At 29.0% G+C, this 18,239-nt stretch overlaps 1 protein-coding gene and 1 long non-coding RNA gene across 4 annotated transcripts in view; one reads left to right on the top strand and one right to left on the bottom strand.

The window, feature by feature from the left end:
- Positions 1-5,556: 5,556 nt before the first annotated feature.
- On the bottom strand, positions 5,557-17,869 carry LOC139427205 (uncharacterized). The gene is made up of 3 exons (XR_011638343.1): positions 17,688-17,869; positions 17,283-17,395; positions 5,557-5,867 (listed from the first exon to the last, which is right to left on the bottom strand). It is a non-coding gene; the product is annotated as an uncharacterized lncRNA (long non-coding RNA).
- Positions 6,865-18,239, top strand: part of LOC107450582 (probable cyclin-dependent serine/threonine-protein kinase DDB_G0292550) — a 45,157-nt gene continuing 33,782 nt past the window's right edge. Inside the window, exon 1 of one of the 3 annotated variants that reach the window (XM_021148150.2) lies at positions 6,865-6,984. The gene's annotated coding sequence lies outside the window, so the exon portion shown is untranslated. Of the gene's footprint in view, positions 6,985-17,822; positions 18,222-18,239 lie in introns of those variants that run through there. The other 2 variants (XM_071188111.1, XM_021148148.3) reach the window with 2 other exon arrangements.

Below are 18,239 nucleotides of genomic sequence, written 5' to 3'. Positions count from 1 at the left end.
AAAGATGTTTATTTTAATCTCGTTAATTAGAGTTTTGCAATTTATTAATCATTATTTTCTATTTTTTTAATCGCCTGTGGGATTCTTGCATTTGCAATATAATTGCTCCATTAGTATTTAATCTCTTAACTACTAAAATATAAAGAAATATGGCAAAAAAATATTTTGCAGTTCCGATTATCTCTTTTATTGCCATAAGTCATAAGAAGATAAAGAAAATATGAATAATACTGTCAGGGGACTAATAATTTTAGGTACAAATACGTGGACCTCAGGTTTTAACTACGTAAAATAAAATTTCAAATGTTAAATTGCACCTAAAGCAGGAATAAACATTCAAATGCATAATTACATGCAGAATGTTATATTATGTTCTATTTAAATACAATGATGAATAGATTTAATAATTATGTAGAAGAAAAAAATTAAAAATACGAAGTTTTTTTTTACAATGAGATGCAATACTTAATGCAATACCAATGCTTAGCAATGCATTACTGCTTGAAATCTCAGTTTCAAAATTATTTTAATTATACAAGCCATGCAAAATAAATAATTATTGAAAAGAATCTAACATCAACTAGAAAAAAACATTTAATTCTAAGGAGTAAAATTTAAAAATTATGGAAAAAAAAAACACAAAAAGTTAAAGTTATTAAATATATGTGTGTACCTTAATATAAATCAATTAATTAAAATACACATAAAATTGTTTCTAAATCGATATAAAATTCAATACTCATAATACTATGAGATTTCACTAGACTACTATACTGTCATGACTTTTGGCGTTCGTACCAAGGTACGTGGGCAGGCATGTTCTTGACAGTTTAGTAAATATAAACTTAAAAGTTTCATATAGATCACAGAACTACTAAATCAAAAGAAAAAATCTATTTCAGAATAACTAAATTATATAATATTTAAAATTAGTTACTTTTCGAGCACGTGAATTTAGCGTCATTTTTAGAAAATTCCTTTTGTTTATGTGGATTTCTACCCAAATAACTTATATGTTCTATAGTTTGTCTAAGCTAAGAACTCCTCCCGCCACTAAGTCTGAGGCCGTCTGGTGCTATGGAAACAAGAATGGTGCATTTTAGGGAGGGTAGCTTCACTTTAAGACTAACACAATAGACTGAAGAAAGTGATCCCCTTTCTTTCTGAAACAGCACCAAAACAGTGACCCCGCACCCCTATCTGAAATAGTTATACCTCGTTACCATAGCAACCGCCACAGGTTCAGGTGAACGTCTGGGGGAGTTCTTATTTTAGACCAATTATACATCTATTGCGAAATCTAACGAAATCTAGCGAAATCCTAGAAAAAGTAAATATTCCCGAACATTTCAGTAAAGGTAAAACGATAAATTTTCTTATAATATGTTTTTAGAGGCTAAGACGTGAAGGTTCATATATCTGGATCCGGTAATATGGAAGTTAAAGGTGGTTTCTGAAAAGAAATTGATTTTACACAATCATTTATTTTTATTATTTATTACATTCATTTTACATTTGAATAAAACTTCACATTTATCACATATTGGGTCTGCCAGTACTAAAAGCTGGTTTCTGAAATGAATTTTTTTTTCCGTTTACGCATTAATTACTTGCAAAAGGAAAATATAATTTTTGAAAAAGAAATATTTATTTTCCTAACATACAAAAGTAACTGTGATTAATTAACATTACAAAGCAAAACATTAAATACACGATAAACAGATATTCTACATGCTATTATGCTAACATGTTTGATTAATCGGAACATTTTTATTTGAATATTTAGAGTGGTAGTAAGTTTTATAATGTAAAATTTTTTATTATTGATTTAATAAATTTTATTTAGAATGATTTTGTCCGCCACCACATGCAAACGTCTTAAACATATCAAACATGTTGCTTATGCAGAGAAGTTTTAAGTGGGGATAAAATTAAACAAATTAATTTTATCTTATATTATTATTTGGCTATGGCTTTAAATATTCTGGGAAGGCAGTTATGCACAATATTAATCTTTTTTTAAATTATCTTTATTTATCGTTCTTTTTTCTCTTTATTAATCCTTTTCTTTGAATTTTAATTTTATTAGTAATATTTTATTCATTCTTTTTTTCTGCTTTTGATTTAATGCGCAAAAATCAACCTAGGAACCAAATTTTCTGAAAGTTTGACAATTAGGAGGACAAAATTTACAAAGTTATTCATTGCCTGAAATTGTCAGGATAAGCAGATGAGTATATCTGAGCCCAGATTTAAAAAAAAAATTATAATAAGTGGCAGCATTTTTTTTTTTTTTTTTTTTTTACTTATGCATTGCTTAAATCTATCAATCGGTGTAATGAAGTAAATCTGACCCCCTTATGATTTACTAATCAAAAATTGGTTGTGAGACTTTCCTTCCTCAAAATAAAACTAGGAAAATAAGTATTTTCTTTTCTCTTCTTTAACCGATTTGGGTTTAATAGGTGGAGTTGTCTTAAGGGATTTGGGTTTAATAGGTGGAGTTGTCTTAAGGGATTTGGGTTTAACAGGTGGAGTTGTCTTAAGGGATTTGGGTTTAATAGGTGGAGTTGTCTTAAGGGATTTGGGTTTAATAAGTGGAGTTGTCTTAAGGGATTTGGGTTTAATAGGTGGAGTTGTCTTAAGGGATTTGGGTTTAATAGGTGGAGTTGTCTTAAGGTTCCTGGAATTTATTACTCGTTGTCTTTTCTTCCCCCCGTTTAACTCGTATGTATTAGAAAAAATAAAAACTTGCAAGTTTTCTTTTATTTTCTTTTATTATTTTTTTCTTGCCGTGATAGAAATATGATTTTAAGGGCAAAAATTAACCTTTAGCCCTCCGAATACTTTAAAATGCTGTTTGTGCTAATTTAAACACTAAATCATTTATAATATGTTATACAGTATTTTTAATATAGTTTTCGAAATTTAAAAAAAATATGGTTAATAATTATTAAGGTCCAAATATTTTTAATTAGTGAGCAGTGGCTGTAGATGACTCCTCAGAGGCGACATCGGAGTACAGAGGGTTAAACTGATCATGGTTGTGCTCAGGTACCCTACTAGCTTTAGATACAATTCAGCTTTTTATTTCAAATAAGTAAATATATACTAATTAAACAATTAATTAATAATCAAATAAAGAAAAACTAGTAGAGCAATCATTTCATGAGCAGTTTTTATCCAGTCATAATAGAATGTAAGGAACCATCATGATAATAGATAAGTAATTTAAAGCCTTTAATTTGGCTCTGTAATCATCGAATTATAAATTTTTAATAATTTAGTGGTAGCTAATACGATAAAGTTTTACTTAATATACACATGAATATACTAGCACACCTTTAATAATAACGCTTTCCACATAAAATTTGAAAATTTGGGCTTTACTAACTATTTATTACATAGAGAAAGTGTTACTTCCAGATTTTTGGCTTATTATTGGCTAGTTTTGTTTTTCAGGACCAGCGGGATCTTTATTCACAAGGTAAAAATTTTTTAAATGGACATGAGACTATGCGGAAGTTCCTACTTTTTTTTAAATTTTTTTTTTACCTAAAATGGCCATATAACCATTTTGTAAAGGGAATAATTTTCCCCCCAATTAAAATGTACTAAATAAAATTGCAACGTAAGCTTTGCAATTAACTGCACTGTGCTATAGGGCTCTCTCTAATCAAAGAGGTTTTAATGCAAAAACGAAATTTTTGTCACTTAATTCCTTTTCAAGATCAACCCTTTAAATAGTAGGTCATTAAAAATAAAATTTGTTGGTTAAATACGTCGATTTTTACTGCTCATTACCCGGTTGTTTCTTATATTTTATTTCAGAACCGTCATTGATCAGTCTAACCAATTTTTGGGTTTACGACTACTATTGTTCAACTCCGTAGCCTTGTAATTTTGAACCCAATCCAAAAGACAAAGGGAATTCCTGGATCAAGGATTGGGAGAAATTTGCCTTCGTGGAGAACTTTTGGATGGAACTTACCCTCATTTGTGTTACATGGAGAGGAAAACAACGAAAACCTTCCACGCTTAATCTGCCTTCAAGGAGAATCTAACCCGTGACCTGTCTAACACTGAGGATATTTTACGTCAGCACTGTGCCGGATGCAGAATTCGTATCGACTAGCCATTGCTGAGATTCAAACCCGGTTTAGGCGAACGCTGGAAAGGCGAACGCTTTATCCCCTGAGCCATTCCGGATTTATTGTTTCTTATATTTTATTTTATAACCGACATTTTTTTTTTTTTTTTGAACAGCCGACCCAATTTTTGGATTTATGACTACTAACGTTCAATTTCGCAGTCTTGTAATTTTGAGCCCAATCCAGAAGACAAGGGAACTCCTGATTGATTGATTCCACATAGTAGTTTTTGGTTGGTGCCCTTTCAAATATAGAAAGTAAAAAGCAACATTTTCGACATATTTAATCTTTTTTAAATATCGAAAATGCGAAAATACTACAAGTAAGAAAAAATTATCCCATGTGTATGAAATAGATGTATTGACAGTACGCCAGTGCCAAAACTGGTTTGCAAAATTTCGATTCGGAATTATTTTGATTAACGTGCACTAAGCCAGTTTAGGCTGATTAAGACACAATAACGGCACCAATTGATGAAAACTGGCGAATAAACAACTCCTGAGTTGTTGAGACATTAAATTTAACAAATTCGACAGCTCATGATAATTTGAAACGTCTAGGTTAATTCTCAAAAACTCGACATATAGGTTCCCCATGTTCTTACGGAACGAAATTTGCGCTGTCGTGTTTGACGTCTGTGAGTTTCTTCTCAAACATCAAGAAAATTATCCATTTTTGAAGCGTATCATCATTGTGGACGAGAAATGGTTTACATGGGTATGGTACAGCATTTGTTCCAGTCTCTACAAAAATTTCAGATGGTGTTACCTTTACTTTAAATTATGAGGTCAGAGCCATGATCTCTCAGGGTAGAGAGCATTTGCCCTCCAATGAGGTGCACCGGGTTCGAATCCCTGCAATGGCTGTTTGATATGAATTCTACCCGCACCCGGCTTGCATCGACCACAGTGCTGACGTAAAATGTCCTCAGTGGTAGATGGATCAGGGGTTAGATTCCCCTTGCCGCCGAGCTAACCGTGAGAGGTTTTCCTCTCCTAGGAATGCAAATGCGGATTAGTTCCAACAAAAAGTCCTCCACGAAAGCAAATTTACTATTCTTCTTTGTTGGGTTCAAAATTACAAGGCTACGGAGTTGTAAGTAGTCGCAAACCTAAAATTGGGTTGGCTGTTCAACGACGGTTATAAAATAAAATGTAAATTTTGCAGGTCAAAGGTTACCTGGATCAGTTTCTTGCCGGTAAAGAACAAAACTTTAATGAGCTGGGAAACATGCTATTGCCAGAAAGATGGCAAAAAGTATTGGACTAGAATGGACAATATACATATAATTTAATAATATTTTTCTCTATAAGAAAATCGTCTTTCATTTTCATTAAGAAGAAAAAAACGAAATTACTTTCCGAACAACCCAATATTTGACATTAGCTGTAAACGTTGACATTTCCAACCTACAAATTTATTCTTGATATTACAATATTTAAGAAGTTGACAATGAAAAGAAATTAAGAGACAAAAATTTTTGACATCTCATTATTTGACATTGGATCATACAATAGACTAATCTCAAGAAAAGCGTCCAGTAGATCATCGAAATCAAGCATCACTGGTAGCATTCAGTGAGTGGGTGCATGACCACTTTGATGAGCCAGGGAAAGAATCGAAGTTGCTCGGTATTGGTCCTTGTTAAACTGATCTACCATGAAGTGCTTGACTTCTAGTCCAGGTCGTCTCTGCTTAAAGAAATCATTGTGAGCTCTAAAAAATATAAAAAACAAATTTTTGAAAAATTTATTTAATTGATTTTTAATTTTTTAATTTCATTTTTAGTGGTTAAAATTCACACTATTATGAATTATGAGATAGTGGGCACAGAGGGGACCGAAGTGGCCACTGCCCTAAGCATCTACCCAAGTGAGATAACCACTTTATCTGCAAGAAAACTTTAAATAACTTTTTATTATGAAATTAATTTTTTAACAAATAAATATTTGACCAAAGTAAAACTGTTTATAAAGAATAAACTATAATTTTTAAAACAAATTTAATAATTAAGTGTCAGATTATCGAAATTCAAAAATTACTTACATTTATGAAAAAAATACGAATACTTTGTTGGAAATAATGATTTTTTACTAAAGAGTTCTCGCTTACTTTTACATTAAAATATTAATTTAGATTCAGATTTTTATTAGCAACTACCTCGTTTTAACTTTTTTTTTCTTCTTTTTCAATTTTTTTAATTTAGTGCTTTTTTTGCTCCCTCCGGTGATTACACTACTTTTTAAGGGGCATCTGATTGAAAAATTATCGGGAAATAGAGAAACGGTTAAAAATAAACACCACAGTGATGAAATAATACGTTAAATTACAATTTGGAAAATAGAATTTATGAAACAATAGCTATCGCATTTGAAAGGAAAGAACAATCGAATCATTTTAAGAAAATAAACGATCGTATAAACATTTAGCAATCTAAAAATGTGTTATTTTTTACCATTTTAATTGATTTGTTAAATTACGACTTCGAAAATAAAATTTATGAAACAATAGCTATCCATTTTGAAATGAAAGAATAATTGAATTGATTTTAAGAAAAGCGATAATTAAGCGTATAAATTTTAGCCTTCCAAAAATGTATTACTTTTAGCATTTTAATACGTAATCCCACTCTTTTTTCCACTGTTTATTTCCTTTCATGACAATAGCTCATTCTGATCTAAGCCCGAAATCTTTTGTTTCTTTTTGTGTCAAAGGCGCATGCGCTAGTACTCGCAGCCAACTTCGAACAAGCTTACAAAGATGGATTAGTAGCAAGTCAATCAGTCAAATAACAGTGATGTTGAGTTTCGCTTGATTCTATACTTTATAACAGGTGCGTGTTTATTTTTCTCTTTAGTTTTCTTATTCAAATATTTTGCTTTGAACAAATCGTATATTTATTATAAATAAATTTTTATAAATTTTTTTATATTTGCTGATTTGAGGTACGAAAAATGACACAAATTATTCTTTTATTTAGAAACATTTTTATTTCGTTCGATTCTATTTTGATTATATTCTATTTGAGTAAAGGCAATGTTTATTTTTTTCTCCTTTTTACGCTTTATAAGAGGTGCATGATTTTTTGTCTTTTTTTTTAATATCCTTCATTATACTTAAATATAGTGCTCCGAGTTTATTGTTCGTTGTAAAGAATTTTATCCCTTATTTATTATTTTTTTAAAAAAAAATTTACTAGTTTGAAGTAAGAAAAATAACAAAAATTTTTTTTATTTTGAAACACTTTTATTCCTTTATATTCTATTCTGAGCATATTTTAATTAAATATAAGCAATAATTATTTTTTCTATTTTCTACGCTTTATAAGAGGTGTATGTGTTTTTTTATTAACTTTAATTATATTCAAATGTAGTGCTCCGAATTTATCTTTGCTTTTTGGAACTTTTATCCCATATTTAGTATAAATTTATTTTATATTCACTAGCTTGAAGTAAGAAAAGTAACACAAATTATTTTTTTATTTTGAGGCATTTTCATTTTGTTTTATTCTATTTTGATTACATTCTATTTTGATTACAATCTATTTAAATAAAGGCAGTGTTTTTTTTTTCTCCCTTTTACTCTTTATAAGAGGTGCAAGTTTTTTTTTAATATCCTTCATTACATTCAAACATTGTGCTCCGAATTTATCGTTCGTCGTAAAGAGCTTTTTTCCTTCATTTTATATAAATTTATTTTATATTTACTAGTTTGAAGTAAGAAAAATCACAAAAATTTCTCTTTATTTTGAAACATTTTTATTATGTTCTATTCTATTTTGAGCATATTGTAACTAAATATACACTGCGTTTATTTTTTTCTTCCTTTCAGTGCATTGTAAGAGGTGCAGGTTTTTTTTTTATTTACCTTTATTGTATCCCAATTTATCGCTTGTTATAAGAATCTTTTATCCCATATTTTATATGAATTTAATTTATATGAATCGATTTTTATGAATTTATTTAATCTACATTTATTTTATATTTAATAGCTCGAAAAAAGAAAAATAACATAAATTTTCTTTTATTTTGAAACAATTTTATTTTGTTTTATTCATTTTCGTTCATTATGATAAGTGCATGTTTTTTTTTTTATCAACTTTTATTATATTCAGATATAGCCCTCCAAATTAATCGTTTGTTGCAATGAACTTTTGTCCCATATTTTATATAAATTTACTTTATATTTACTAGTTTGAAGTGGGAAAAATAACACATTTTTTCTTTTATTTTGAAACTTTTTTATTATGCTCAATACTATTTTGAGTATATTGTAACTAAATACAGGCAGTGTTTATTTTTTCTACTTTCAGCGCATCATAAGAGGTGGATGTTTTTTTTATTAATCTTTATCATATTCCTCTGTAGAGTTCCAAATTTATCGCTTGTTATAAAGAACTTTATCCCAAATTTTATATGAATTTATTTTATATGAATTTACTTTATTTAAATTTATTTTATATGGATTTATTTTATATGAATTTATTTTATGAAAATTTATTTTATACAAATTTATTATATATTTAATAACTTGAAGAGTAAGAAAAATAACACAAATTTTCTTTTATTTTGAAGCATTTTTAATTTTATTTTATTCTTTTTTGATCATATTGTAATTAAATATAGGCATTGTTTATTTTTTTCTTGTTCTTACGCTTTATGAGAGGTGCATGATTTTTTATTATTAACTTTAATTATATTACGAAAAAGTTAAAACGAAACAAAAGGGTTAATACTAAAACTAAAGTGTCATCGACAGGGTAAAAACGAAGACAACAGAGACTCACAGAGCACAAAATAAAAAACGGACCACCCTGAATAACTTTTGATCAAATGATTAATTCTTGTTGGTTTAATGGTTCGAATGGTTGACTTCTAATAGGCTAATTAATAAGTGCAGACGATATTTTGTTGCAGACACGAAATCAGACACAAAAACGTACTTTCTCTCTATATATATGCCTTTTTTCGACGGATTCGGATTTCTGAGCGTATTCTGAAATATATACGGGGTAGCCATAGTCTAGGAAATATGATCCCTACAGTTTGATCAGGAAAGGGGTCTAAATTTTGGACCCCTTAATCGTAAATTTACTTTTGCATATTTTACCATATTTCGAGAACTCTTTAGGCGAACTGAAAAATTTTTGCACGCAATTATAAAATTCGTTTATCCATAGATAAATTCCATGCAAAATATAACTCTTAGCAAATATTTTTTCAATTATTTTATTTGATATTAATCGGAAATTTTAAATTAAATGGTATATAATTTTTACACCATTTTGAAGAATGTAATTTTAAATATCAGAATACAAAATTTGAGCTAAATCTGCTGAATAGAATTCCTGAGAAATCGAATTTTGAAAATGTCGCATTTTTAAAGTTCTATTTTTTAGGAACTATTCGTCCGAATTCGTTCAAATTTTGTATTCTACCATATAAAATTACATTCCTTAAAATGATGTAAAAATTGTATGCCTTTCAATTCATTTGTCTTTTGAATACTACTAAATAAATTAATAAAAAATAATAAATAATTACTAAAAGCTATTTTTGCATGAAATATCTTTGAATAAATGAATTTCATAATTATGTGCAAAAATTTTTCAATTCTCTTAAAAAGTCAAGGTATGGCGAAATATGCAATATATATATATATATATTGCATATTGACTGTATGTTTACATATACAGTCAACCCCGCTATAGTGAAATTTCAAGGGACCGAAATTTCGGTTCACTATAACCGGGGGTTCACTGTATCCTTACTGCAGACAATTTGAACTAATTTTTCCGAACTGCTCCCTTTTATTACACATCATTTAAATAAATGACCAATAAAAAGAATTACAAAAGTGATTAAAAAAACAATATATAGTAACGAAAAATGTACTCTTCGTCTTGCGGACAAAAAATTTAGGGATCGGAAACTGAGACAGAAGAAGCAAACAAGAAAAAATGCTTGTGGCTACATTCCAATAAATAGATGGTTTTATAAATCGGTATTTGTATTTTATGTAAAAATTTCAAAATTACCAAAAAATGAAGAAAAAAAAAATCAGTCAAAGACTGAAAAAAAGTTCACAGAATCCAATTTCGTCTCGTCTTTTGGTTCACTATATCCGGTAGTTCCCTATAAACCATGTTCACTATAACGGGATTTGACTGTATTATCAAAATNAGTTTTGACCCCAAATATATATATATATATATATTTGGGGTCAAAACTTTGGACCGACTTCTGACCAGACTATTGGGACCACATTATCCAGATTGTGGTTACCACCTACATTTTGGGGGTCTAAAATCCGAATTCGTCCAAAAAAAGGCATGTTCATTCAGAGAAAGTACGCTTTTGTGTCAGTTTTGTAACTTGAAATATCGTCTGCACTAATTAATTAGCATATTTGATGTCACCCCTTCAAACCATTAAGATTGAGTACTAGAACTCGAAGATCCAATCATTAGATCAAAAGTTTTTCAAGGTTTCCCGTTTTTTATTTCGAGAAACAGTACAAAGGAATGTTTTGATTTCTTTTTAAGGAACTCATACATTTAATCATGTAACTGAAATTCCGATCGCATTAATAAATGATGAGTGATCTTACAAAAAAAGCAGCATATTTCAAATCTTAATCAATGCAGTATAGCCATTTAATCAGACCATAAAAGCAGTATGAAATAATACTTTGAAGAGCTTAAGATAGAATAAATGATTGATATATCAGAACGAAATTATATCGTGACAACATCGCAAAACGGAAGGTTTGCGTGCAATGGAGAAGGTCGTTTTATCATCAAGAAACATTTCTTAGAGAAACACAAATCCTATCACCAACTAGTGTTTTGGCACAGTTCTTAAGTGTACCACTACACCAGGGGAAAGGAAAAATTATTTTAACTCTTATGGTTTTTGTTTTTGGATATAAAACTGTTCCTTTCCATTTTTTGTGCGAAGCCATTTTAATGTTATTAATCTCAAATTTAAATCTTCAATGTTCCTGTTCACTAAGGGGTATTTTTAAAAATGTGGCAGCTTTTTTATGGACAATTCTAAAAATGGAACATAACGTCAGTAATAACTTTTTATTTTCAAAGACGAAATTATGCGTTTGATAATTTGCTTCTATCGTTATTTTAGAAGGGGCGGTTTTTTCTCTTCCCAAAAAGTAAAAAGTGGTTGCCATTAACTACAAAGATTGTGGCTACAAGATCTTTAGTTGACTAAACTCTTAAAAATTTATCTGCGCCCAAGAAGAAAAATTTCAGTTGGTTTAACTCTTTCTGAGGCCGTAGTAATTATACTTACCACCAATTTTTAAAGTCCATGGTGAGCTTTTTTACCACTTTTAATTTAGGTTTCCATTTGTTAATAACTTCAGCTTTCTTGAAGTGCGTTTGAATAAAATTGGTAGCCATTTGTTAGTTTAAGAAAACGTATAAAAGTTATGAAATACAAAATTCTTTTTGAAGTTTGTAGCATTTATAAAACTTGTTTTATAAATAACGAAATCCAAAAACCAATACGTTTCTAATAGGTCATGGTAAAAATACTTACCACCCCCTAAAAATGGCATTAAAATTTAGATAAATTTTTAATAAGCTAAATAAGTTTTTTTTTCTTATATCAATTACTATTCTTATATCAATTTCAATTCCAAAAATACTTTAATTTACCTTTACTATAAATAAATGGTCCATTAAAGGGTTAAAGTATTTCAGTATTGCCAACTTGCTCCGTTTGATGAAATATTATTTTCTAGAGGTAACGAAATTTAAGGTATTTTCAGCTTAACATTTTTCCTTTTTATTCATTTTCCCCCGACTGCACACCATGAATTCAAAGTATCATATGAAATACAGTTTTGTTGCAATTATCGCGAAGTGACTGTTTTAAAAAGTAGGCAAAATTATCTTTAGTCTACAAGTTTAACTATTTTATTAGCCACCAATTTATGAAAACTTTTTCAGAAAACGGAACAGTTGGCATTCCTGCTATTTGTTTATGGACGTAAACTATTTTGTAGCAACCACTGTTTTTTAAGCAACATTGAGCTCAAGTATATCTCTTTGCGTAGAAAGCACGATCAACGGGAGCAGTTGCTAATATGTCGCCTGTCTTAAATTCAATCAAAATTTTTTATGCCAAGAAAGGTTGATATGGGTAAAATCACATATTTTGCCCTTAATATTTTTGGTAGCCACAATTGTGTTATGTGTCCCTGCGATTTTTATAACTGATGAATAAACAAAAACATAGCCAAAATTTTTAAATATTTTTTTTTGAGATTGCGTGTCATTGTTTAACCCTTTCGCGCCGACTGTCACAAATACGCGCCAGCATAAAACCGTATCAATCAGGGTAAAGATAAAACTGGTAACCAAAGTAGTTCTTTAGCAGTTTATTTGCGGGCGGGGTCATAATTGTTTGATTTATTTAATTCACCATTACTTTAGTTCAAAATAAAATTATTTAGTTATACTTTGAACTAACATTGATTATATATATGATTAAACGAGTGTTGCCCAAACTTATGACTTTTGTGTACCCTTTCTAAATTTTTCGTAACGCTGTGTACCACTAATTAATAAATTAATGTCTTTTTTACTATAAAAAAATTGCACCAAAGTTAAAAATCATAACTGGCTGTTGACACTACTAATTATTAACTGTTAACTTTGGAAAAAATACCCAATAGAAAAATACGTAATCGCAAATTTTCATGGCTAGCTTTGTTTCTAAATGAAATTTTTTGAAATTATCGTTTGCTGTAAGATGTTTCGCATTCGAACGCATACCCCCGCTAAACTGTACCCGTACCCTTGAGGGTACGCGTACCACACTTTGGGAAACACTGGATTAAACTAACAATAATTAAAATAACAGCAAAGTAAGTCTGTCAAATTAGCAACGCTTACATTTAAGCTACCGTTTTTTATTTATTTTCATCCTGGTTCTGATTTTGTATGAATGCTTTTGTGAATCACTCGTCCCCAAGGGGTTAATGTTTACCATTAACCTATACAATTTATTAAATTGAAATGAATGATGGTTATTCCTGTCTAGATTTTGTTAGAGGAACTTGAGTATTTGTTTGGAGTAAGTATATTTTAATTTTAATTTTTGGAGTGATGTATTTCGACATAATTAAATAAGAATAAATTAAAGTATCATCAGATTCCTTTCTTTAATTGTGATTTATAGCTTTTATTTCACAAAATTTACAATAAAACCATAATTAAAATAATTGAAACAGTTACAGTCAAGGCTAATAAATAATGCCTTTTTAATTACTATTGCCTTGAACTTTTAAACAATGAAGCTTCTTGAAGCAGTTGAGTGAATTTCAATGAACATGTAATTTACCTGTAATAATAGATCTTATAATCATAATTATAAATCATCCACATTTAATTGCCTTTGTAACTTTAGAAAAACATTTACTAACATTGTTATCTTAAGTTGGTAAAATTACAGAGTTTCCTCCTACTATATTTTTAAAAGATAACGAAAGTGAATAAAAATAATCTTTATTGAAATGAAATTGTTTTTCTTTCTTTAAATTTTATTTTATTATATTTTATTTGACATTCAGATGACTTTAAAGGCACAGCAATATATTTGAGTTTATTATGGTTTTTGAAAATTTACCCTTTAATGGACCCTTTATTTCTAGTAAAAGTAAATTAAAGTATTTTTGGAATTGAAATTGTTTTAAGAACAGTAATTGAAATTTAAAAAAAACTCATTTAGTTTATAAAAATGACATTTTTTTGGTGGTAAATATATTTAACATGACCTATTAGGAACTTACTGACTTTTATTTATCTTCATTTATAAAATAAATTCCTTAAATACTACAAACTTCGAAAGGAATTAAGTATTTTACAACTTTTATACGTTTTTTAAAAGTGACAAATGGTTACCAATTTTATTCAAACTCACTTCAAGAAAGCTGAAGTTATTGAAAAATGGAAACCTAAATTAAAAGTGGTAAAACGTGGTGGTAAGTGTACTTACCACGGCCTTCAAAAAGGTTAATTAATCAAAATGATTTTTATAAAATTAGTTATCTAGGCAAATTTTCTAAACAATTAATAGAAATGATTTTTATGAAATTAGTTATCCAAATTACCTTTGAAACTGTTTATCAAAATGATTTTATGCAATTAATTATCAAAACGAATATCTAAAAATTAATCAAAATGTTTTTTTATGTATTTAGTTATTAAAACAGCTGTATTAAAATATAAATAATTATTTTTTTAAATCAGTTTTCCAAGCAACTTTATTAAAAAATAATCAAAAAAATTAGTTACTAAATTAGTTTTTTTAATTAGTTTTTCAAAAAAATTAGCTTTTTAAAAAAAATTAGCTTTTTTAAAAAAAAAAAAAATTAGTTATTACAACAACTTAACAAAAATGCGCTGTTAACTATGAAAATACAAGTTAGCTCAAAATAATCGTGCTCGTTTCATCTTTGAAAAAAATTATATACGTTCATGATAAATCTCACTGTGGATTGCTCTTCAGACGTAATTTCTACTAAATCACACAACTCAAGTATCACTGGCAGCTATTAGTGAGTGATCACTTTGATCAGCCAGCGTAGGAGCCCATCTTCTCTGCAGAAGATCAAAATTATGATGGCATGGTTTCCCGATCATCCCGAGGGATGTTTCCTAGACAATAGCTGATTGCATAGCTCTAGTACAACTTGAAATGTGCGCAAAAAAACGCACCACCCTGAATAACTTTTGATATAATAAACGGATCTTCACGTTCTAGGTCTTAATCTTATTGGTTTGAGGGGGTGACCTCAAATATGTTAATTAATTAGTACAGACGACGTTTTAAGTTATGGAATCAGACACAAAAACGTACTTTCTCTGAATAAACATATCTTTATTTCGACGGATTCCGATTTTTGACTCACAAACTATAGGGGGTGACCACAATTTGGGAAATATGGTTCCAATAGTTTGGTCAGGAGAGCACTCGTAAGTTTGGAACCCTTAAAGTTAATTTTACTCTTTGCGCATTTCGTTATATCTCGAGAACTTTCCGAGGGGAATGAAAAATGCTTGCACACAATTATAAAAATCGTTTATCCGAAGATAACTCCATTAAAAAAAATTTTAGAAATTATTTATGATTTTTTATTATTTTATTTAATTTTGATCGATAAAATGTTGAATTGTAAGGTTTAAAAATTTTAGCTTCATTTTAACGATCATAATTTTAATGGAAAAATAAAAAATTAGAGCAAAATCAGTCGAATAGTTCCTGAGAAATCGAATTTTAAGTATCTGACTTTTTTGAAATTCAATTTCTCAAGACCTGTTCAACCGATTGTGCTGAAATTTTGATTTTTTGCCATTTAAAATTATATTCCTTGAAATGAGGCAAAAATTTGTGTACCCTACAATACAAGTTTGTCTCGACCATATATAAATACAATATTTAAAAATAATAAATATTTACTAAAAAATATTTTTTGCATGGAATTATCTTTGAATAAACGAATTTTTCAATTGTGTGCAAAAGGTTTTCAATTCGCTTCAAAAGCTTGCGAGGTAAGGCGAAATGCGTAAAAAGTAAAATTAACATTTAGGGGTCCAAACTTTGAACCCCTCTCCTGACCGAACTATCGGGACCATATTTCCCAGATTGCGGCTACCCCCTACATTTTGGGAGTCAAAAATCCAAATCCGGAGATAATAAGATATCCGTAGAAAATAAGATATGTTTATTCAGAGAAGGTACGCTTATGTGTCTGATTTCGTAACTTAAAATGTTGTCAACACTAATTATTTAGCATATTTGAGGTCACTTTTAAACCATTAAAAATGAGTCCTAGAACATGAAGATCCGGTCATTACATCAAAAGTTACTCAGGGTGTTCTGCTTATTTTTGCGCACTGTACATAACTACTGCTACTATGGTTTATGATGATATTTATTTATTTTAAACATTTAATGCATCCACACACCTTCAAATGAGCTGCGATTGATAAATTTTTTCTTCCTTTGTATTTTTATTGCACTTTCAGGGAGGCATGGTATCTTTATTAGTTTATCTTCTTATAATCTAAAGGATAGAAAGATTATCTTTACTTCCCAGAGTTTTAATTCTGTCTGAACTACTATTCGATCCTTTCTTGCCTTTTCGCTATTATCTGTTCCTTTTTTTTATCAATTACAATAACTTACTCCAATTTATAAAAAACTATTTTCTATTGGTAACGAAATTCAAATTATTTTTAGTTTAGTATTTTTCCTTTTAAGTAATTATCCCATCTCAACGTATCAAAAATTAAAAGTAAATGTCATAAAATGCAATTTTGTTGCAGTTGTCTTCGTGGTGACACTTCTAAAGAGTGGGCGTAATTATCCTTATTCTGCAAGTTTTACTACTTAATTCTGTACCAATTTATTAAAACTGTTTGTTATTAAAATATATATATATNATATATATATAATAAAAAAAACCATTTTCACATTTCAAAAAATTGGTGAGCAAATTGTAATAGTTGGAAAAATTCGAGATTTTTGGAGGGAAAAAAAACATAAATAATTTGCAATGAACTAGGTAGGAAACATTTTTAGAGTGGCATTATTGATTTATAATTATTATTTGCCTTATTTTATTTACCACTAACTTGAAATAAAAATCATGCAAGCATACTCAAAACTAGTGTGGATTAGTTATGTTTAAAGTAAAGGGAAAGCAAAACAATTCTCTTGCATTAACCCTTTAATGGGCTATTTAATTCTACTAAAGGTATATTAAAGTATTTTTGGAATTGAAATTGATATAAGAATAGTAATTGATATAAGAAAAAAAACTCATTTAGTTTATAAAAAAAATCTACATTTTAATGCCATTTTTTTAGTTGTAAGTATATTTTCCATGGCCTATTAGGAGCTTATTGACTTTTATTTTTCGTTATTTATAAAATAAATTTTTTAAATGCTACAAACTTATACTTTTATACGTTTTCTTAAACTAATAATTTAATTCAAACGCACTTCAAGAAAGCTGAAGTTATTAACAAATGGAAACCTAAATTAAATGTGGTAAAATGCTTACTATGGGTTTTTAAAAATTGGTGGTAAATATATTTACCTCGGCCTTCGAAAGGGTTAAACATACCCATATGGAGACCGGTTATTTCGCTTTAAAATGTCAGTTACCTGCTTTATCAACAATGCTCCTTCATTGATACATATCAACGAACTCTGAAAGATAATGAAATAAAATTTTTAACCAGTTCAAAAAATTCTGATTGATAATAATGATATCAAAACACAAAATATTAAAATAATGAGAATTATTTCAAGAGGTCGATAAACGTTCCAAGAAGCTAACCATGCAAGATGTTATTATAATTTTCATAACATTTTCACGTCTCATAACTTTCACGCTAACAAAACTGTTATTTAATAGCAGAGAAATCAGAATAATATTTTAATGTATCTATAAACATCTTCACCCATCCGTGCATTCTTTGAAATTTATTATTGAATTTACCTACTTATTTCATATGCTGCTAATCGAGAAGAGGTTAAATTTAAATAAAATTCCAGATATTTTTTCTTAGCACTCATTAAGTTCGTAATCAGCATAAGATTGCTTTTTTCTGTAGGCTGACTTCATGTAGGTGGTTTGAGATGTCAGATGAACTAATGTGTTAGCTGTATCAACGTGCGTGTGTTTATAGTATCTACGACTAACACATCTTTTCGTGGTTTGACCTTCGAAGTATAAGAAAAAAAGTCGCGGTTTGAAGTTACACCTGTATGCAGGTAATTTCCTGTTTTGTCCCATCTTCCTGCTTTAATCCCACTTGAGCTAACAGGTTGTGTGATTCCAGAATTGGTTGCGCTAATTTAGATGCAAACTGGGTTTTATGTATGTAAACTATGGGAGTTAACAAAGTTTGTCATTTTGGATTTATATTGTTTGAGAATTGGTTGCGGGCTCTTTGAGGTACTTTTTTTAAATGTCAAATATTTGTGCTGGTTGATGTGAAACTGCGTAATTACTTTTTGGATAGTGAATTCCGTAAGTTACAATTTTTGT

The sequence above is a fragment of the Parasteatoda tepidariorum genome, chromosome X2 (genome assembly GCF_043381705.1).
Source record: "Parasteatoda tepidariorum isolate YZ-2023 chromosome X2, CAS_Ptep_4.0, whole genome shotgun sequence".
NCBI lineage: Eukaryota > Metazoa > Arthropoda > Arachnida > Araneae > Theridiidae > Parasteatoda > Parasteatoda tepidariorum.
This window is presented reverse-complemented; position numbering and strand designations above follow the sequence as displayed.